The 18,830-nt window shown below is 32.3% G+C and overlaps 2 protein-coding genes across 18 annotated transcripts in view; one reads left to right on the top strand and one right to left on the bottom strand.

The window, feature by feature from the left end:
- The window catches only part of LOC142329377 (putative aarF domain-containing protein kinase 5), a 314,333-nt gene that overhangs the window by 123,369 nt on the left and 172,134 nt on the right, over positions 1-18,830 (top strand). The window lies entirely within an intron of this gene.
- The window catches only part of TP53INP (Tumor protein p53 inducible nuclear protein), a 260,392-nt gene that overhangs the window by 119,426 nt on the left and 122,136 nt on the right, over positions 1-18,830 (bottom strand). Inside the window, exon 1 of one of the 3 annotated variants that reach the window (XM_075373939.1) lies at positions 1,276-1,781. The exons of the other annotated variants lie outside the window; for them this stretch is intronic. The gene's annotated coding sequence lies outside the window, so the exon portion shown is untranslated. Of the gene's footprint in view, positions 1-1,275; positions 1,782-18,830 lie in introns of those variants that run through there. 3 annotated transcript variants of the gene reach the window in all.

Raw genomic sequence — 18,830 nt, 5'->3', positions numbered from 1 at the left:
TACTTACGTATTAACGCCACCGCAGCTACAGCTTTATTTAAAAACAAAGTACTCAATCGAATTTCGGTGAAAGATGGGCCGATATAGAGTTTAACATAAATAAATAAATATTTATTTTATAAATATAATTTAACCAAACTTAACCTACGCTCGCTAACCTTGACTAATTAACACCGTAACTTTTAGAGTATTTATTTAATAAATTCAGTAATTACAATTATTTATTATTTAAATAATCAAATTGCAATAATTACCGAGTTTATTAAATAAATACTCAAAAAATTACGGTATTCAAGGTTAACGAGCGTAGGTTAAGTTTGGTTAAATTATATTTATAAAATAAATAAATATAAATAACCATTTATATTCTGTTTTGAATCTGTTTCGGCCCATTTTCCACCGAAATCAGATTGACTACTTTTTTAAATAAAGCTGTAGCTGCGGTGGCGTTAATACGTATGTCCTGAATTGTATTATTTCTGTAAATGCGATACGTATTACATATAAATGAAATCGGGCCGGTAAGAGCTTTGTAACAATTTTTTATTATTTTTTGCTTATTATATGGAACGCTGAAACATTGTTTATTATCTATTATTTTATATCCATTAAATATATTTAACATGTATTTTTTTTTTTTAAGAAAATTCTTATTTAATAACAGATTTTCATAATAGAAATATAGTGTCTTACCTTTTATAATATCAGTACATTTTGTTAAAAACAGTTTTATTTATATTACAAAAAGTTTTGTTTTTTGAACAGATGAAATGATATATCTACGAGACTCTTACCGTACGATTTACAATTTCATTGCAATATTTTTGGATGTTTGTATTCTTTTTTATGACGGCATTATTAATTAAAGTTAAAAAGAAAGATATAAAAATGTATTATTTTATAATTAAAATAAACGTTAATTTATTTCGAATCTTTTTTTTAAATTTACATGTAATTTCTTACGTAAGTACGCTTAAATAACGGCGTACTGTATAATTTTAGTCTATTAGTCAAAGAATTATTTATTAGATTTATTTTTGGTATTATTAAATAGTTTCAGGACAAAGAAAAAAGTGACATACGTTAATATTTCTACTTGCTGTTAACCGTAACCGGTTTTATTTTGTAACTAGTTTTTAATAATTATTTCTTTAACCGCAGGTAAGCAAAAAATTCTTCGATAACTTTCATTACAAGTTTTACGATTACTTTGAACTTTTATATTAATTTTTAACGAACGAATAAAGTATTTATTTAACGTTAATATTAACTTACCTTATTGTTAACAGTTCAAGTCAAATCTACGTAATAATTATCTAAAGATCGACTATTAAATATTGCAGTATTCTATAAAGGCACTAATAATAATAATAAACACGAAATTAATTTCAGTACAGCTATACACTCGTTATGAACATCACAATCGTACGCACATGGTCAGTATACCGACTGCACACTGGAGTTTAGTTTGTTATTGTTTTTGTTTTGTTCCAGCAAAACCACTAGGCAGCAGCTGTCAAGTAATCAGCTGGTTTCCATTCCCCCCACTTTATCGACTGCGCGTGCGTGTTGCAAGTGTAGTTCTTTCCTCCCCACCAGTGCGGCCAGAATTACAGCATTTTTTTTTTTTTTTTAACTATAAGTGGAAATGTTTTAATCTATTTATTTTTATACTGTTTTCTAAACATTTCATTTTGCGAATAAATATGATTATTTTTTTTTAATTTGACAGATGTGTATATGAAATGGTATTTTGCAGCTATATTCCTATATCTTACTCCATAAAAATACAGTATTCCTTATCGTTTGTTAACAATGAAGACAAAGACTTTTTTTAATGAATTATTTGTTATAATATAAAGTGTGAATTTCCTTTACATAATTTTTGAAATGGCTGGTGTTGCATTTTCGAAACGGAATTGTTGAATTCGCACCGTAATTGAAAATTTATTCGCATTATACATTTATTATATTTTAAATATATAAACGTCACTTTTTAAAAATAACGAATAAATTATATTCTGGTTTAAGAAAAAAATATAAATCATGAACATTATTTTTAAAAAACTTCTTTGTTTCTACCTTAAGATAAAACAAATACTTGGTTTTTAATTCTGCCATTACCTATTTTTGTTTATAATACCGGTAAATATTGATTTCAAAAAGAATTAATTACCGCCGAAGTCATAAAAGATTATTCTTAGTTATTGTAATTATTAAACTGCCATAAAAAAAAGAAAGAAAACTGGCGACTCAGTAACTAGACATGTTATGACATGTTTTTGTTTCCACATCACGCCACTTTTTCCTTTGGAAAATTCTACTTCATCATTGCTTTTTTATTTTAGTAATTCATTTTTATATTCGTATTTTATTTTTTATTAAGTATTTTAAGTTATTAAATATGCATATGTGAATAAATGCATATTTATTCATACTAATGTAACAAATAAAAGTGTAATTTTGATTTAAAAAAATGTATACAGAGATGTATTTCTTCCCGTTTCTTCATTAGAAACGGGAAGAAATTCTAGGCTTCTTTTTACCCTTCAAGCAAAAATCAAGACGAAATTTTTCCCAAGTTTTTTTTTTGTCTTCAGTCATTTGACTGGTTTGATGCAGCTCTCTAAGATTCCCTATCTAGTGGCAGTCATCTCATTTTGGTATACCCTCTCCATCCTACATCCCTAACAATTTGTTTCATATATTCCAAACGTTGCCTGCCTGCACAATTTTTCCCTTCTACCTGTCCTTCCAATATCAGAGCGACCATTCCAGGATGACTTAATATGTAGCCTATATGACTGTCTCTTCTTTTAACTACATTTTTCCAAATGCTTCTTTCTTCATCGATTTGCCTCAACACTTTTTCATTTGTCACTTTATCCCGCCATCTGATTCTTAACATTCTCCTATAGCACCTCATTTCAAAAGTTTCTAACCTTTTCTTCTCAGGTACTCCGATCGTCCAAGTTTCACTTCCATATAAAGCTACGCACCAAACATATACTTTCAAAAATGTTTTCCTGACGTTCATGATGTAAGCAAATTATATTTCTGTCTAAAAGCTCGTTTCGCCTGTTCTAGTCGGTATTTTATATCGCTTCTGCTTCGTCCATCTTGTACTCTACGTCCCACACATTTTACCGACTTTTCGAAGAAAAGTACGGCATTAATTTCGGCCGCATGGTGGGAGTTAGGAGTAAAAATGAATTGTCTCTACGTTTTGAGGTATGAAGAGTACGAAAATAACATTCACTTAAAATGGGGTTTCCTTGCATATATATATATAAAATTGTGTGGTTTAAAAATCTCCAAAACTACTGTATCAATTTCATTGAAATTTAGATATGATTTAGTATTGTATATGAAGTTGTGTATGTGAAAATTTGATGAAGATTGGTCGTTTCGTTCTATAATTAACCTAAATTTAAGGTCGACAACAAACAACATAGCCTTAATTTGAGGTTATATTGACTGTGTGTGTATTTTTCAATCGCGCTTATGCAGCGAGTCCCCCTACACACAAGCATTAAGTTTTACCGTCCTGGTAAGTGAAAAACACAAACCAGTATGTCACAAAATTAAGAGAACGATTCTGCCCACCAGCACAAGTATAACCTCTACTTCCACCATTGTGCCCTCTAAACTGGCACCGTGTGTGACGCACATTTGAAGTAAAGATGCTGGAGGTTAGGAAGCAATACCTTACCCCATTTTCTGGCAGAAGATTTTCATGAAACGTGTGGAAACATTATACCCAAAAATGAGTGGCTGCGGTTGTACACTGATGACTCGTGTTCTGATCAGGAAAGAAATACTGGTGTCGGAGTGTACTGTGAGCTCTTCTCTTTTTAACGTCTGATTGAAAAATACCATTCAAATTTTTTCGGGGAGGTTACTGCGATCGACATTGCTGTACGAAAGTTCTTTGCACGAACACGCGCCTTTGGTAAATTTGTCTTTCTTTGCGACTCTAAAGCTACTAGTCTGGTTATCGTACCTTTCCAACATGTTTAGAAATCTTAGATATACGGACCTCGATTAGACAGCTACGAGTTGCAGGAAAGGATATTTTTACATCCCAACCCTGTAGAGGAAGACACACCCGCCTTGTGACACTTACGGTCGATCCGGTTAAAGCTATGATGGGCTTTAACGGAAGGGATATTTTATCTCATTTGGGTATATATGGAAACGAGCAGGCTGATCTCTTTTGGCAAAAAAAAAGCGCAGAAATCTTGCTTCAACAGCCATCTATATTATTTATCGTTCAGCAAAGCTTAACAACAGATTCAGTGTTTCTACTCGACAATACCTGTTGTCGTTCAGCGAAAATAAAAGATGGTCTTCAGGTAGAAAATGAAGCTATTATACCTGACAATAGAAGCTAAGGTGGGGCCATGTTTTGCATAACGATTGGCTATGACGTCGTGGTGCCCATCTGTACCGAATACATCCTACATCTAGATGTGTCATATAGTGGGATTATTTTAAAAATCGTTAAGGACTACCTGTTGGAAAGATTGTTGGCGAGTACAAATACAACAAAAAAACAAAATCTTTTTTTATTTTGTATCAAAAGTAGTTTAACTAGTCATACATCAAAAATCTTAACTAGAATTTTATACAGAAGAATTGAGAGGAGAGTGGAAGAAGTGTTAGGAGAAGACCAATTTGGTTTCAGGAAAAGTATAGGGTCAAGGGAAGCAATTTTAGGCCTCAGATTAATAGTAGAAGGAAGATTAAAGAAAAACAAACCAACATACTTGGCGTTTATAGACCTAGAAAAGGCTTTCGATAACGTAGACTGGAATAAAATGTTCAGCATTTTAAAAAAATTAGGGTTCAAATACAGAGATAGAAGAACAATTGCTAACATGTACAGGAACCAAACAGCAACAATAACAATTGAAGAACATAAGAAAGAAGCCCTTATAAGAAAGGGAGTCCGACAAGGATGTTCCCTATCTCCGTTACTTTTTAATCTTTACATGGAACTAGCAGTTAATGATGTTAAAGAACAATTTAGATTCGGAGTAACAGTACAAGGTGAAAAGATAAAGACGCTACGATTTGCTGATGATATAGTAATTCTAGCCGAGAGTAAAAAGGATTTAGAAGAAACAATGAACGGCATAGATGAAGTCCTACGCAAGAACTATCGCGTGAAAATAAACAAGAACAAAACAAAAGTAATGAAATGTTGTAGAAATAACAAAGATGGACCGCTGAATGTGAAAATAGGAGGAGAAAAGATTATGGAGGTAGAAGAATTTTGTTATTTGGGAAGTAAAATTACTAAAGATGGACGAAGCAGGAGCGATATAAAATGCCGAATAGCACAAGCTAAACTAGCCTTCAGTAAGAAATATAATTTGTTTACATCAAAAATTAATTTAAATGTCAGGAAAAGATTTTTGAAAGTGTATGTTTGGAGTGTCGCTTTATATGGAAGTGAAACTTGGACGATCGGAGTATCTGAGAAGAAAAGATTAGAAGCTTTTGAAATGCAGTGCTATAGGAGAATGTTAAAAATCAGACGGGTGGATAAAGTGACAAATGAAGAGGTATTGCGGCAAATAGATGAAGAAAGAAGCGTTTGGAAAAATATAGTTAAAAGAAGAGACAGACTTATAGGCCACATACTAAGGCATCCTGGAATAGTCGCTTTAATATTGGAAGGACAGGTAGAAGGGAAAAATTGTGTAGGCAGGCCACGTTTGGAGTATGTAAAACAAATTGTTGGGGATGTAGGATGTAGAGGGTATACTGAAATGAAACGACTAGCACTAGATAGGGAATCTTGGAGAGCTGCATCAAACCAGTCAAATGACTGAAGACAAAAAAAAAAAAAAATCAAAAGTACAGAATTTGTAATAAATAATAAAGAAATTAATATATAAATTTATTACTTGTATTAATTAGATTTATGATAAAAATAGCTATTTTTGAAGAATGTCAAAGAAAATTATTTTTTAAGCTTTGTGAAATCCGTTATATTTCCAACAGGTTATCGAAGAATAGTTTAATTTTTGTAAATTTTATTTAAAGCGTTTTTGTTTTTCTTAAAACGTGAAAAATATGTAGGTAGTGCTGAAAGTATACAACTTGTGTAATTGATTAAAAAAAAAACGCAAATATAGGAATTACGCATAGCAGTAATATTACTATGAAAAAACACAAAAAAATGTATATATCTTTATGTAATATTGCGTTGATTTTATTTCAACACTTAATTAAATGGATTTATTTATTATTTTTTTTAATGAAACTTGTTAACAGATAATTAATTATTATCTCATTTTTCCTGATATTTAAATGTACTTTAGGCGTTTCATTTAATAAAACCCGGTTAACTGCGTTATCTGTTTTGCAAATATTCTATCGTATTAGTTTTTTAAGAAATTATTTAGGCCAGTCTAACCTAATGACCTTTATATACGAAGTGACATTGTGAAAAAAGTCGATTTATGCTTAAAGGAACGCGAATGTTCAGTTTTATATTTAGTAACAAGAAATTCATTTAAATCTAAAACAACATTAGTTTTTGTTTTCCATGTATTCGGTTTTCATTTATGTCTAAACTAAATTAAAGAAATCTGTAAATTTTTTTCAGAATCATAAATTTTATTTATTTACTATAACAGTGGTTAAAACAAACAACAATTAAAATAGAAATCACTTATGGAACCAATATTTAGGTCACTCCATTGCTATGAATAATCCTATGTTATGATGTTTTGGAAAAAAACAAACTTAGAAAGATAAACAGTATAAATATAAACATATCATTTAGTTATGGTGAAAAATACTAATAAAGATATACAGAACTACTCCGTTATAACTCGATAGAAAAGGTTGTCACACAAAAAAAGAACTGTTATCAAATATAATAAAGAATTATTTTCTAGTTTGTATATAGAAACACATTTTACTACGCGTATGTACTTTGTAATATATTGAACAGAATAAATAAATACATTAATACATTTAGCACTGTGAAATTACACGTAGCTGTAAAAAAAAAGCTGATAACACTTTTGTAGGACTTATGCTTGGGGAAACAACCCGGCCAGTTGTTTCTGATGCACGGGTTATACACGATTTAAAATATTTATCATTTTATTTAAATGTAATATTTCTATTTAATGATTCTAACTAAACTAATGTAATTTCGCAATATTCATAGAAAAAATTCCGCTTGTACGATCGGCAGATTGGTGTAACCTCGAGACTTAACCCAGGCGCCCGTAAATGGGGTTTCTCAACCTCTTTAAAAAATAAAAAAAGGTACCGAGTCGGCCGGGCGACGGAATTCGAAACCCAGCCAGACCGATTTACTTTTTTACAGTTAAATATCATTCATTTATTTAATTCTACCGCTCACCTGTGACGTCACAACATAGCAGTCGACTGCAACAGTATTTTTTTTGGGGTGAAGGTGCGATGTTTTGCAATTATTGTTATTTTTTAATCGTTAACAAACGCGCCTAAGAAAAATATGACCGAATTAGATGAAATCTCGAGGGGTGACCTTCTTCTACAATCTTATTCCCATCGCCTTTTAAGTTAATGGCATCAATGGCTCCATATATAGAAATAATCTGACGATTTTGACCAAGTTTGGTCAAAATCGGTCCTGTAGTTCTGAAAGTATAAGATGATTTAGAGACCAACACCGATCACACACGTGTATATATAAACATTATTAAGATCCGGAAAATTTCCATCCGGTTTTTTCGGTTCTATTGTTATCTACGAAATAGCACGGTTAGCCTAAAACACAGATATAACCTTTGTTTGCGGATGACCGCGTTGTAGCGGGAGTCGAACTATATAATTAATTACACAGTCAACCGTACGTTGAATATTTATTACATTATTAATCTGTATAAAATTGATTTTTATTTTAAAAGACCCTATTTTTTTAATGAAAATAGTTCTACATTGGGTTATATAGTTGCTGTTGTTCTTTATCCAGTATTACTGGGCGATTTAAAAAGGACATCACAAATTTAACAGCATATAAAAACTTTTTTACATAACTTAGATTCGATTGAGGTCTCATTTCATACCAAAACCCATCAAGTTTTGAATCACGTAATTCATCAGTACCAACCCACCGCGTTGGTCTAATGGTAAACTCATCGCAAATCACTGATTTCGAAGTGGAGAGTTCTAAGGTTCAAATTCTAGTAAAGCCAGTTACTTTTATACGGATTTGAATACTAGATCGTGGATACCGGAGTTCTTTGACTGTTGGGTTTCAATTAACCATACATCTTAGGAACGGTCGACCTGAGATTGTACAAGACTATACTTCATTTACATGCATACATATCACCCTTTAGAAGTAATACCTTACGGTGGTTCCGGAGGCTAAACAGAAAAAAAGTTCATTAGTATCGAATTCGGCCACCAGCGCTGTCACCAGTGTTGTTAAAAATGGATATATTTATTGGTGCAGAACGACCTGGATGAAAGTGAAATTTGAAGAGTTTCTTCCAGTTTTATTGACTAACCTAAATGTAATGGTGAAACAAAAATATTATACTTTTTCTTCATAAATTAAAAAGTCACCGTAGAATATGCTTAAAATTCCTATTCGTCTGTTGTTAGAATTTTTTTTTTTTTTTGTGTGTGTGTGTGTGTGTGTGTGTGAGAAGTAAAACTGATGAAATGTTTTATTCGAGTTAATTACAATAAAGACTTGGAAATTATTGTTAGTATTCTGTAGACTTTAGTGCTATATATCTAATTAAAACAAATTTATATACGTAATTTAATATAATTAAAATTAATGACGACAAATAAATAATGTGTACGTTGGTAATATTTAATGTTAATTTACTAAAACTTTTCACTTTGACTTAATTATCCTATTGTTAATATGTTTATAGTAATATTCTATTTACATCAAAGCTTATTGTCACTGCACACTAAAATTAGGTTACAAAGATCGTTGAATTGTCTAGCTTAAGCGGAAGGGAGTTCTCTAACTGTACTGTATGTATGTAATAAAAGATCGTACAGATCCAATAGTAGTACAAGTATTAATAATAATAATAATAATAATGCTATTATACTGAAACGCTTTTATTATTATTTTAAGTAACGGCATTACTGGGGACGATGCCTTCAAGACTGACTTTACGTGACATTAAGCGAAGGCTATCGGTATTACATTATACAAACATAATTTATATTTTGTCAAATTCTATTTAATCCATATAAATTGAATGAATTTCACCATCTGTGTGATTGTTATACAACTTTTCTAAAATTTACTTTACTTACTATATGAATTTTTTTTAACTTTTCATATTTAATGTCAGACTTCAAAAAAAGTGTTATAGTAATGATACCAAAGAAATTAGGGGCAGATAAATGTGAAGAATACAGAACAATTAGTTTAACTAGTCATGCATCAAAAATCTTAACTAGAATTCTATACAGAAGAATTGAGAGGAGAGTGGAGGAAGTGTTAGGAGAAGACCAATTTGGTTTCAGGAAAAGTATAGGGACAAGGGAAGCAATTTTAGGCCTCAGATTAATAGTAGAAGCAAGATTAAAGAAAAACAAACCAACATACTTGGCGTTTATAGACCTAGAAAAGGCATTCGATAACGTAGACTGGAATAAAATGTTCAGCATTTTAAAAAAATTAGGGTTCAAATACAGAGATAGAAAAACAATTGCTAACATGTACAGGAACCAAACAGCAACAGTAGCAATTGAAGAACATAAGAAAGAAGCCATAATAAGAAAGGGAGTCCGACAAGGATGTTCTCTATCTCCGTTACTTTTTAATCTTTACATGGAACTAGCAATTAATGAGGTTAAAGAACAATTTAGATTCGGAGTAACAGTACAAGGTGAAAAGATAAAGATGCTACGATTTGCTGATGATATAGTAATTCTAGCCGAGAATAAAAAGGATTTAGAAGAAACAATGAACGGCATAGATGAAGTCCTACGCAAGAACTATCGCGTGAAAATAAACAAGAACAAAACAAAAGTAATGAAATGTAGTAGAAATAACAAAGATGGACCGCTGAATGTGAAAATAGGAGGAGAAAAGATTATGGAGGTAGAAGAATTTTGTTATTTGGGAAGTAGAATTACTAAAGATGGACGAAGCAGGAGCGATATAAAATGCCGAATAGCACAAGCTAAACGAGCCTTCAGTAAGAAATATAAGTTGTTTACATCAAAAATTAATTTAAATGTCAGGAAAAGATTTTTGAAAGTGTATGTTTGGAGTGTCGCTTTATATGGAAGTGAAACTTGGACGATCGGAGTATCTGAGAAGAAAAGGTTAGAAGCTTTTGAAATGTGGTGCTATAGGAGAATGTTAAAAATCAGATGGGTGGATAAAGTGACAAATGAGGAGGTATTGCGGCAAATAGATGAAGAAAGAAGCATTTGGAAAAATATAGTTAAAAGAAGAGACAGACTTATAGGCCACATACTAAGGCATCCTGGAATAGTCGCTTTAATATTGGAAGGACAGGTAGAAGGGAAAAATTGTGTAGGCAGGCCACGTTTGGAATATGGAAAACAAATTGTTAGGGATGTAGGATGTAGAGGGTATACTGAAATGAAACGACTAGCACTAGATAGGGAATCTTGGAGAGCTGCATCAAACCAGTCAAATGACTGAAGACAAAAAAAAAATATTTAATGCTATTTTTAAAAAAACCGTTAATAGCGTTCCGCTTTTCCGAGTAGTAGAATAACCTCATAATTGACGTTTTGTACTTATACCGAGTGATATTTAGGTATGGAAACAGCTTTATACTGTATATCTGGAAGGTATTTGGAAGCAGAAAAAAATTGTGTTCTACATAGTTTAAAAAAAAAATCTGCATTATGGTGGGTTTTTAATTTTTGTCCGCCAACTTGAATCAAACTTAATTTTTGTAAAAGGGAAGGTGGATGATATATGACACATGATTTCAATTTAAAATTTTACAAGAAAAACAATGGTAAACCCGATTTCTGTTAATGCCTTCGTTATAGAATTATAAGCATTAAAAGTTGCAACTACGGAGAAATCGAGTTAACAATAAAACGAGGTAAAACATATGTTGTATGAACAATTTTATTCATAACTAGCAGACCTGGCAATGCTTCGCTATTGCTAGATTTCAGTATATATATGTATATGTATATATATATATATATATATATATATATATATATATATATATATATTAAATGAATACAATTGAAAGTTTGGTAAAACATTAAAAAGATTAACATTACGGAACTTCATAAAATTTAACCTTTCACTGTATCTATTTTTCCCTATTTCCCTTCTTCCCTTTCAACCTTTTTCTCTTTTTACCTTTTCCCTTCTTCTCTTTTTTCCTATTTCCCTGATCTTTTTTTCTTTTCCCAGTTTCCCCTCTTTCCTTTTAATTTGGACCAGTAGCGTAAATCGGTCTAGTAGTTTTTGAGTCTACAGCGGACACACACACGAACATTTTATATCTATTGATGAAGAAAGTCTGTTTGTGTATTTGTTTGTTTCGTAAATATCTCGACACCGGCGCCACCTAGCGGGTATAATTTTTGCAAAAAATTTCTCTTTTCGCATAACTAATATGTATTATGAATATGAGCCAAATCGGTCCATAAATACAATTTTTCCAAATATCTCAACTCCAGCGCCACCTAGCGGGTAAAAATATTTCTTTTCACGTAACTAATATATATTCTAAATACGACCCAAATCCGACCATAAATGCAATTTTCTCCAAATATCTCAACCCCAGCGCCATCTAGCGGGTCCATTTTTTGCAGAGGTATTTCTTTCCGTGTAATATTCTGAATATGAGCCAAATCGGACCACCATAAATACAATTTTTCAAAATATATCGACCACAGCGCCACCTAGCGGGTTCAAACTAATTCAGAAACCTTCCCGCGCGTGCGCACGACTTACCAAAGTTTCATCGGAATCGGATGAACGGTTTAGGAAGGCATAAGAGACATACAGATAGACATTCATTTTTATATATATAGATATAGAAGATGTATATAATAACTAACTTTAAAAAGTGCTACAATGTTGATGATAATAATATAAACAATAACTAATAATTAACAACACAACAACAAATTAAACGGCTATATCAATATCAACTGATATTATTTTCTCAATAAAAATTAACTTCCTGTGTTAATATCAGCTGATATTTGTTATTTATCGTAAATTAAACAAATCGGCTGGAAATAACAAGTCCCCCGTCTTGCTGAAACCACATCATAGGGGGACAACCACATCCCACTGGGTTGGTCTAGTGGTGAACGCGTTATTCCAAATCAGCTGATTTGGAAGTCGAGAGTTCCAGCTCAAGTCCTAGTAAAGCCACTTATTTTTATACGAATTTGAATACTAGATCGTGGATACCGGTGTTCTTTGGTGGTTGGGTTTCAATTAACCACACATCTCAGGAACGGTCGAACTGAGAATGTATAAGACTACACTTCATTTACACTCATACATATCATCCTCTGAAGTATTATCTGAACGGTAGTTACCGGAAGCTAAACAGGAAAAAGGAAGAGGCATAACCACATTATCATCTAAGGGCACAGAAAATTTTAAATAAACAATTTCTATATCGCTGGAGAAGTACAGGTGCGGTAGAATGGCCGAGAGGGTCCCCAAACCTATGTCCTCTGGATTATTTTTTTTGAGGGTACCTGAAAAATATTGTTTACAAAACAAAACCTACAAACATTGACAAATTGAAAAGAAGAATAATTGACGAATCGGCTCGTGTGTCACCAGACATGGTACAAGTTATAAACGGATATTACTTGAGGTTAGCACACTACGAAGCTGCCAGAGGATATCTTATCAAAATCCACAAAAGAAAGAACAGAGTTAAAAAGGATTAACGATAATAAAAGGGCTCATCCAATTAACGGGTGACCATTCCATTTAGAATTGCTCGACAAATATATTTACACATCTTGACTTCATAGGGGAAGACACCCTCCATGAGAAGGTTTCGGTCGCACGCCACCCCTTCCTACCTAGCCATTATGGGCTTTACCGGAGGTCATCTTCGAAACCTCGGCTTTTGACATATTCCAGTCCGGCTCGGCCAGGACGACACGAGTGACATTCCCATCGATGTACTACAATTTAACGAACTAAAAACAAAATACAAGTCCAACTCTTTAACAAGACTAAATAGAGGAACTGAAATCACAACTCCCTACACTAAATAGAAAAAAACTGAGTTCAACACGCAACGTTAGTACAAAACATAACACGAAAACAAGAAACGATAACGAAACACGACATAAAACAAAAAAAAAAAACAAACAAATAAACCATAAAAGGAAATAAAACAAACGTAGGATAAGGCAAATCCAAGCGGAACCCTAAACTCCCTCGACAATCCTTTCCCTTGCCACGTAAATGGTAAATTATGAAATTCTCAACGATCGCCCACACGGCCAGTTTCCTCCAGTTTACACGGAGATCTAACGCCGACCCGATAATATCGAGCCCGCAATTAGTCTCCTTGTACTTTTTTTTTTTTTTTTTGTCTTCAGTCATTTGACTGGTTTGATGCAGCTCTCCAAGATTCCCTATCTAGTGCTAGTCGTTTCATTTCAGTATACCCTCTACATCCTACATCCCCAACAATTTGTTTTACATACTCCAAACGTGGCCTGCCTACACAATTTTTCCCTTCTACCTGTCCTTCCAATATTAAAGCGACTATTCCAGGATGCCTTAGTAAGTGGCCTATAAGTCTGTCTCTTCTTTTAACTATATTTTTCCAAATGCTTCTTTCTTCATCTATTTGCCGTAATACCTCTTCATTTGTCACTTTATCCACCCGTCTGATTTTTAACATTCTCCTATAGCACCACATTTCAAAAGCTTCTAACCTTTTCTTCTCAGATACTCCGATTGTCCATCTCCTTGTACATTAGCTCGTAATTAGGACATACGTAAAGAACATGATAGGCATCTTCCAACTGTCCACATTGTGGACAAATACCGAAGTCCACCAGGCCATGAAGCGCCATTCCCAGAAAGAAATTGCGTCACATACTTATTAGGGTGTACCCAACAGGCGCCCCGCAAACTAACAACATCTGGAAAGAGATCTTGCGTATAACGCCAACTCTCTGATAGAAGCTACTTATTAACGATTTTGGCTCGAAAAATTGAAATGTATGATGCAATAATTTTTCTCCAAATATTAAACAGGCACCCAAAAATAGGTAGTTTTCTATAAGAATAATTATTATCTATCGACAAAATCGTGTGGGATTCGAAAGTATTCAATTGAACTATCGAAGAGAATTAATTTATTATAATAAAATCGTTCAGCCCGGCACATGACCATCCCAAATGTAATTGAGAAAAAATCAACTTCAAAAAATGATGAATTATTTTCTAACCGTTTACTGAAATCTTTCTTTATTTATATTTAATCGCCAAATTCGTAGTAAACGTTTTACACCAAATTATCGCTTAATAAAGTAACATAAACATAATACTGAATTATTTCCTTTAAATCGGTTTTTATATAGCTTTGTAAAAAAATGGATAACGTAGGATTACCTGTACAAAGTCGTGATCCAGTCGATCGTTATTTTTAATGAAGGAGGAAACTCTGAACATAACGATGTGGAATATCAATGGAAATGATATGTACCATAACTAAAATCCTACAGAACTGTTGAAATCCTTTTTAAATAGATTGACTGAGACTCCAGACCCCCCCCCCTCACCGATATTTCTATGGTATCTCTTCGTTTAAGGAATATAAAATCTGTGTGTGTTTGTTTCATTTTACAATGTAGCCTGCATTTTTTGTTTGTAATTTCCGAGTATATCATCTCTTTTATAAAAAATGTAGACCGTATATAATATTTACATTTCTTACTCTCTTATAATGTATTCAACTGTGATTTGCTTAATCCTTGTATTTTGTTTTTTTTTTTTAAGAACAGTTTAATTAAAGTGTTTTACTTTTCATAATTATAATTATTTAGAGAGATTAAGGAAAGGAGAAATTACACTTTCCCAGTTTTATTATTTTTCTTTTAAGCGTAAATTAATTTTCTTTCACATATTTTAATTTTTTTATTATTAAAAAATATTCATAAAAAATTTCAATTCCTTCCAACCTGAAATTAAAGAAATCACTATGAAGGTGAAGTCCCACGGCTATAAAAAGTTTCATTATATACGAATAATTCTATGAACATTAGACATCAATAATTTTACGCTTCATTTGCTAAATTCAGCTACAGCGAAATGGAATTTTAAAAGTGAAAATCAAAATAAATCACAAAATTGAATTTTTTAAGGTTAACCACTGCCAAATTTAATATAAACCTTGGTAAATAAATCTAGTAAATTGTAATTTACGATGCAAGATAAACCTAAGTTTATCAATATCATAAACCCTGTTTCCAAAGACACCAGAAATTAATGATCTATTAATATCGAGCAGATACTTTCATTATTTTAGAGTAATTAACTCAGCAGGTTTCGTGATGAACAAGAAGATAGGGAGGAGAGTGGAGTATTTCAAAACGCATAGCGATAGAATCATTGTAATAAGGATAAAATCAAAACCTAAACCGACAACGATTGTTAACGTCTATATGCCTACAAGCGCCCATGATGATGATGATGAGGTAGAGTGTGTATACGAAGAGATTGATGAAGCAATTAAACACGTAAAAGGAGATGAAAATTTAATAATAGTTGGAGATTGGAATGCAAGCATTGGAAAAGGCAAGGAAGGAAATATAGTGGGTGAATACGGGCTGGGCAAAAGGAATGAAAGAGGGGACCGACTTATAGAGTTTTGCACGAAGTATAATTTAGTAATTGCCAACACCCAATTTAAAAATCATAATAGAAGAATATACACTTGGAAAAAGCCAGGCGATACTGCAAGGTATCAGATAGATTATATCATGGTTAAGCAAAGATTTAGAAATCAACTCGTTGACTGCAAAACTTACCCTGGAGCAGACATTGATAGCGACCATAATTTGGTGATAATGAAATGTAGATTGGGGTTTAAAAACCTGAAGAAAAGGTGTCAGATGAATCGGTGGAATTTAGAGAAGCTTGAGGAAAAGGAGGTAAAGAAGATTTTTGAGTCCACTTATACATAATTGGGTATACTGAAATGAAACGACTAGCACTAGATAGGGAATCTTGGAGAGCTGCATCAAACCAGTCAAATGACTGAAGACAAAAAAAAAAACTTTCATTATAACTTCCTTTTATTTTTTAAAGAGTTATTCTAAGAGAAAATCATAAAAATAAGACAACAGTGTATTAAGAAACACTGAATAGTAGAAAGAGAAATGATCACAAATGAGACAAATTTTAGACGGAATAAAGATGGAAAAAATAGTGTATCTAATGTGTAGCCGCTGAGATATACTTTAAAAACGGCAACGACGTTAAATGCGAACCACGCTGAGAGTGGAAGGGACTATTTATTGTTAAACAGTGGCAGTTCAGAAATCGGCCGAGTAGTTTGTTTACAGTGAGCGTTTAAAAAAAACAGTTTGTGAAAAAAATGAAAATCTCACCTGAAGGTTTTCGTTGATGATTTTTTACGATTTTAGTTAGGTCTAACTCAACAACAATGCCTCGAATCGCTTCGTTCAACTTTTGGTAATGAATCACCATCAGAAAAAACTATAAAGTTTTGCAAAATTTTATCGTGATCGTGCTTCCGTCGGCGATCAATTTCGTTAAGATCGACCAAAATCGGTAGTTCCAAAAAACATCGATTTTGTGCGCATCATGATTAGAGAGGATCGGCATGTGACTTATCGTGACATAGAGGTATCCTCATATCGAAGACTACAGTACATTCGATTTTGCTTGAACATTTAGCTGTAACTGTTCCAATGGATTCCGCATAGTTTGACAGAGGCTGAAAAAGAGGCCTTGTTAATCGGTTTAAGGAAATGCTCAAAACATTTGACCGAGGAAATGCAAAATCGGTATACAAAATCGTAACAGAAGACGAAACTTGGATATCTTCGTAAGAAACTAAGCGACAATCAACTGTTTGGGTAAAGGGAAATGAACCGAATCTAACGAAACTGGATCGTTCGCGAAGCACTTCCCAAGAAAAAGATCGCTTGTTTTTTCGGTTATAGTGGACATGATCGAAAAACGCTTAATGGTGAACGGTATACACCGATTTTTTTTGCCAAAGTCATCAATTAAATCAGGAAAAACAACGGAAAACGTCGCATCATTTTTCAGCGTGAAAATGCCAGGTATCATACCACACGGCACTTCAAATAATTGATTATTTGACGGAAAAAAACATTAAATGTATATCTCTTCGCCCGATTTATCGCCTAACGACTTTTTTTGTTCCCGAATATCAAACAAAAAATGCGTGGATAACGATTTTAATCACCACAAGAAGCTGTTGAATTCGAAAACCATGTTTTTGAGGAGATACCAACTTCAAAGTGGAAAAAAAGGTTTTGAGAAATCTTAAAAGGCAAATTTGAGAAACAATAAATCGATTTGTACCGAAAAATTTTTTTTTGTTTCATTGTTTTTGCAAAAACGTAAAAGGCAAGTATCGTAATGTGTACGATGATAAAAAAATTATTTTTATTCTATCATATAAGGACCAATGATCAGACAGAACTGGGCTATGTTCAAATAAATAATCTGTTATGATTGCTTATTTATTTTCGAAAATGGAATCAACAAAATTCGGCTTTAAATCATATTTTAAGAAATTAATATTTGTATATAGTTTTTTTATTTTTATACTATTATGTAACCATCGTTGAAAAAAAAGTTATACGAATGTAAATTACTTTGCAAAATATTAAAACCGTTAAACATGTCCCACTGTAATTGTAATAGTTGCCGTACTTCCTTTTTTATACTTACTGTTGTAAATTGTTAACGAACGTTGCACGCAACGCATTACAGATTATTTGTGTGTATGTGTGTCGCATGCGTGCCAACGGCCGCGCGCTTAACGCTCTCAGAGTCGGACATCACAGAATAAACAAGTGTGCTGTTGAATTTATATTGTTTCGAATAAATATTACGTACTTTCTATCCGTATCAGAAATAATTTTATTTTTATTTCATTCATTCATTCATTCCGTATAATAACAATCGTTATAAATTATTTATGTAACGTTATAAGAATATATTTTATCATCTATCAACAAGTAAAAGAACTTTCTGACCGATATTAATGGCAAACCCGTGATTTGTCATATATGACCGTAGATGTTTGTATAGATTATTCGAACGATATTTGTCACTGTACACTTGAACTAACATCTGCCTTCTGATTCTGTAGAGAATTTCTTATAGTTCTATATCTCTATACATGGTAAATGGTAATAGCATATTCAGTAATCTAATTTTCTATCATTATATATAGAATCTTGTTTACGTATGTTACCAGCCCGAATATTTATAAATGTTATCGTTTATTTCACTAAGCTTAACAAGCATAGTAAATCAATATTTATGAAATAATAGCTATTTTCTGAATTATTAATCGATAAATTAGACTGAAACTATTGTATAAAATTATTTCACCTCTATTATTAACAGCCATAATAAACCACTGTAAATGATGGTTTGTGGAGAAGGAATAATAGTAGTAAATCGAGTAATCGGTTACACTCAAATGGTTTAGTTGAAAGAGAAGAAAAAATTCAAGAAATAAACATTTTTTAATGATTATCAATTTTATCCTTCAGGAAACGTAAAAAAAAGAAGAAATAATTTCTTATAGGATTTGAGTAAGCTATAC

Source organism: Lycorma delicatula, chromosome 8 (genome assembly GCF_047948215.1).
Source record: "Lycorma delicatula isolate Av1 chromosome 8, ASM4794821v1, whole genome shotgun sequence".
NCBI classification, from domain to species: Eukaryota; Metazoa; Arthropoda; class Insecta; order Hemiptera; family Fulgoridae; genus Lycorma; species Lycorma delicatula.
This window is presented reverse-complemented; position numbering and strand designations above follow the sequence as displayed.